Source organism: Apostichopus japonicus, chromosome 4 (assembly GCF_037975245.1).
Source record: "Apostichopus japonicus isolate 1M-3 chromosome 4, ASM3797524v1, whole genome shotgun sequence".
Classification (NCBI taxonomy): domain Eukaryota; kingdom Metazoa; phylum Echinodermata; class Holothuroidea; order Aspidochirotida; family Stichopodidae; genus Apostichopus; species Apostichopus japonicus.
In genome coordinates, this window is record NC_092564.1 from 1,207,437 (window position 1) to 1,212,681 (window position 5,245).

At 42.0% G+C, this 5,245-nt stretch overlaps 1 protein-coding gene across 1 annotated transcript in view; it reads right to left on the minus strand.

The window, feature by feature from the left end:
* The window catches only part of LOC139966067 (uncharacterized), a 79,144-nt gene extending 78,793 nt beyond the window's left edge, over positions 1–351 (minus strand). The window contains exon 1 of the mRNA XM_071968718.1: positions 143–351. The gene's annotated coding sequence lies outside the window, so the exon portion shown is untranslated. The remainder of the gene's footprint in view (positions 1–142) is intronic.
* Positions 352–5,245: the final 4,894 nt, after the last annotated feature.

Consider the following 5,245-nt stretch of genomic DNA (forward strand, 5'->3'; position numbering starts at 1 on the left):
TGACACTGTATACTGTTACTTAGGCCTAACCCCATGAACTAGCCACACGTTCCCTGTATGTAAACACTAACACTAGCAGTTACAAAGCACTGTTTACCACCAGTTTTGAGCATCAAAAGTAAAAATTAATCGTTTGACTTACTAATTAGCAGACAAGGCTTCTTCTCAGAGTTTGGACGTTATTCACACCGATTAAAATGTCTATTACGTTTCTCTTTGAAAGTCCAAAACGATAGCACGGTACAAGAAACGAAAATTTAGTATCCTTTAGTCCACGAAGCAACCCGCCAGATAAATGTTCGATGTGGGAATAATTCTAGCCATGATGATGTACCTGGAATCCTATGTAAGCACGGCGGTATTTCACTTAGTGTGATTTTGTTCACTTGCAATGACAATGTTTGACCCACAAACAGAGAACATCTTGCAAGAGCTCCAATTACGCAAAGATAAGTTCACAACAAATATACAGCGGGATTCTTTTGCTACTCACGTACAACCCATGATTGAGTAACCCTGCATGCTGGGGAGGGGAGAGGGAGGGAGGGGGAAGGAAAAGCCATGATCCTTCATTAGTTGTCACAGAATGATTTTCGCACAGGTCTTGCTGTCTGGCGCAGACGGCAATTTCAACGTACGTCGCTGAACAATGGTATGATTCCGCCCAACCGGCCCACACCCTAAACCATGATTCAAAGCCTGCGTAGGGCCCTATGATTTCGGTGCAGGACTTTAGGGGAGTATCGACCCACAACATATTCGGATCCCTTTTTGCTCTTAGAATGCTTCGCCCCGTAGGTGATTATATTTGTGGTACAACCATTTGGGCCATGTATACTCAATCTTAGGCTAGCCTTCAACCGTGTGAACAGACACTCCCCCCCCCCCCGGGCCCCTCCCCATCCTACCCGTTCACGAACTGGAACTTACATTGCTCGATACAAATAAACAGACGATAGCATGCAAAAGGACATATTGAGGATATACGAACGGCCGAAGGAAGGGGATGAAAAAGGCTTAAGCTGGGGTAAATTTGAGCAGCGGATAATGTTAACTTAATAAGTACAGTCAGCGATATCGGCATGACGCCTCCGGCTCCCCAGCGGTATGCCGCTTACTTGCCGCCGGTGGCATCTCGGCCCTCATCGGTAAACCGCTCCTTTACCGAGGGCGGCTTGCCGCCTGCTCACCGCCGCCGGGCCGAAGGCCGACGTCGGCAAATCGCGTGTTAGTCGACGTCGGCCCACCGGCGGGTATGAAGCGGTTTGCCGCTGCCAATATGCCGGTGATATGCCGCCGGCGGCCCGACGTCGGCTTGCTGGCTGGACAGTGACAAGGACTATCTTTAATTGTAGCGGAATTTCTGTTACAGTAGATACTGACTTTACATGTGATTTTTTTTTAAACACAACCGCACTAGCACAATGACATGTTTCACATCGAATTTGAACCTTGAACGCGATGTGCCACCGTACTATGTACACCTTTCTTGTTAGATTCGGGCCCATAAGGGTCCCGGGTTCATTTCCTCTCAACCCCCTGGCGAAACGCCGCTGGGTTGAAATAAGTCTATGTGGATGTCATGGGTCCACCTATTTAATCAGACCAGACAGTATCCAGCTAGTGAACATTTTGTCAGAGAATAGTGGTCTTTTGTCTCAAAGTGGACCATTTGGGTATTGACATTGGACAAACCTAGGCCAACTAACAGGCAAAAATACGGCGCTGTCGGACAAGGTGTTGAAAATGGTAATCAAGGAAAGAACTCATGACCACTAGAGGTTTCAAACTCCGGGCAGCTCGAACGAAATAGTCAAATTAAAGTCCAAAAATGTCAGTCCAGGTCTTGAGTGCTGCTGGTCAAGTCGACCGAAAACCCATCCAAACAAATGTACAGTTTGTCCTGAAGATGGAATATCTGCATGAATCGTTCGATCTGTAGATCTGCGGGCTCGACTCAAGGGCGGCGGAACCGGGGGGGCACAGGGGGCACGTGCCCCCCCACTTTTCCTCAGGGTTAAAAATGTGCCCTTTTTCCACATAAAAATTGAGGTGTCTCAAGTTAGCAAGAAGCCAGGGAACCAGAATGAACACTCGGGAAGGGCCGTTTCCGGCCATCTGAGGAGTTTGTAAAACCAAAATTTTTCTTGTACGCTCCGCGCCAACCGATGGTGGCGCTCCGCTCAGATAGTCGTGCATACAACTTTGCAAATCCTGGCTACGCCCCTGACTTTTAATGAATTTATGTGGGTCAAACTCAAAGCTATTTCGAATGGAAACAATTTGTTAAGATATTAACAAGAAAATAAACTCTAATTCGGAAGATTCCTACATTAGCAACTAGCATGATTTCACCTCATTTGTCTCAATAGAAAACTTGTTCCTTGTTTCCCAATTTGCACATTGGATATTGCAGTGCTAGTATGCATATTTTCCTTGAGGGGGGGGGGGGGGCGTTGATGGAGTGATATGTATACGCGAATAAGATAATACAATAAGAGTTATAAAGGGTACTAATGATATCAGGCTACATCAGTCCAATCGAATTTCTGCAAAGTGCCCTTTGATGTCGGTGCCCCCCCAGATTAAAAGTGGTTCCGCCGCCCTTGGCTCGACTTACAGCATATGATTATATTCTGTCCTCCTGCAGGGGGGGGGGGGGCTAACCCTTATCATGATTCCAGCAGAGGATAATACCTTCAGTGCGTAAGTAAAAGACACTAATTTTCGGAAGGTCCAGAAGAGCAGCGAGCAGGCGACATACCAACAGAAGGATTTAGCTTCCACTGCGTTATGCGGCCAAACGATGTTGTTTTGCTAAGCTTGAGAGCTGTGGCGAGTCAGACATAAGCCCATCAAATTAAACTCTCCATAAGTCATTCCGATTGTGTATGGATACATATATAGAAAGCAGTTAAATGTAGGGGCTAGGGCACATTCTTGGAGAGGATTAATGCCATAGACCCCTCCCCTTCCCCTACAAGGTAGAAAGTACTGTAAGCATACAAACTTTCACAAATGATGGATCGATGAATCCGTAAAGCTTGTGTGGTATCAATTATGTCTATGGTTTCAACTCGGCCTTATAATCCGATCTATGTTGTGTGCAGACTAGGTCGGTAACACGGGCCATGGCCATCAACATTAATACACTGACGACAAATTTCAACACTACTAAACATTGTCGATTGGTTCTTCCTGTTCTTGTTATTTTCAGCTGCCTTATACAGTACATGACTTTTTTTATACGTTTAATACGAATAATAGTTTTTGTAAGACATTTGATTTTAATATTATATATTATATATTTTGAATTTAATATTTTTGTCTCCCTCTTCGACTTCGTTATGACATATTCTGCGTAGTCGTCAGGTCATAGTAGTTATTTGCAATGCAGATATTTTTGCAGGTCCGAAAAGTTGTGTTGGGAGAACTAATATCATGTTGAGGTCCAGCCGGTAGCACGTTTAGTAGAGAACTGGTAGATGCATGGGGCGACCTGGTTATAACTCGGGGGTACATGGTCTGGGACTGACAACAGGGGGACAACCCATGGAGCACATGTGATCTGTGCCAAGCTATACGAGGGTCAGGATTCAAAAATCTCTTCTCCCGTCTTGCACAAGTTTGCTAGTACCTACACTTCACGATGTTCTTTAGCAAATGAGAAGGCTGTATAATGCCAACAAAATTATTGGTAGGCCTCACCTTCTCTCGCAAAGCACTGCTCCGACATGTTTTGGACTGAACATGTACTAATAGTGCTCCTGCATATCAAATTCAACATTAAGTTACTAATTCTACCTTTAAATTTATTATTAAAAAGCTGTGTTCACTTTATTCTGTATGCAGTACACAGTCGGTATCATTCGTGGCCTCGTTGTAAGCGTTATCTTTGCCTGCCTAAATTCTTATCACGCTCTGGTATTCTAGATAATTGGATGAAAACTTTCTTTTCTCGGAAATGGAAGTCTACAGTAAACGAGAAGTGACTCCACACATTCCAAATCAAATTGCTATGCGATTCGAAAGTATAGTTGCGGGCAGAGAAACAAGAAGGTAAATGTGAGTGGATACCCCATGGCAGTATATAATGATGTAGGGTAAGATAAATGAAATAATAACTTCATGCATTGATTTGATGATTCACAACAGTGTAAGTGATGATGGTGCTTTAAGCTTCTATAAGTCATGTTAAAAGTTGAGAGCCTTCTTCATTAGATCAATTTGAAATCTTCACTACACTGAGGGGCCGGAGGTTGCAGCATTAAGGAGAAGTGTAGAGGCTTGTAGATCAACAGTCAATTGATAGCTATCGAGAGACTGTGCAAAATTTCCATCTGTTTAGCAACAAACAGAAACCATGGAAAACTAGGTTGGGAGAAAGGGTGTGGGAGAAAATGGCCCCTTCATCCTTAGCCACCTTCTGACATAGCCTGATGTTGACAAATGTTATTCATAAACTCAAATCCCAAGAAACGAAACAATAAATTTATATTATTTAAAACATTTTCAAAATATCATGTATTCATCCTTCATGTTTTGTGGTAATACGAGTAGGCTGATGTCAGCATTGCGATATATTTTGAATTTCCTATTTAGAGTTAAGCTATCTATTAAAAGCATTACCACCAAATGTGACCTAACATTAAATAATATTCACTTATGTTCAACTCCGACTACCCACAATGCAGTTTGCTTCATTCAGACATTCACTTTAATATAACACTCCTCTAATATGTCTATGAATAATTTAAAGGGTCAGAACTGGCAGGAAAATATTTTTGAAAACACACAGAAATTACAGGTAATAAATTTATTGGGTTTTGGTGAAATGTAACTGGACTAATTCAACATTAGTTTCTGCAATTGGTTAATAATTTTTGTGAACATTTTCAAATTTCTACAGCTTTCTTGATTTATAAATATCTGCAGTGACAGTAGTCAAGATATGAACTAACACTATCATTTAACACTCATTCCTTTGTGTAGGGGAAGGAATCATATCACAAATATAACCAGCTGATTATAATTCAAGCAGACACCTTAGTAATGGAAGGCTTAAAAGCCAACAGATGCAATAAAACCCAAGACAAGGGTAATTATTTCTTGCAAGTTTGCAGGGTTGAATAAAAGATACCATACTATTATTATTATTATGATTATTGTAATATTGATTAATGTTTTATGTTTCAAAGGTTTACATAAGATAACAGACACAAGAAAAGGTAACCATAATCATATC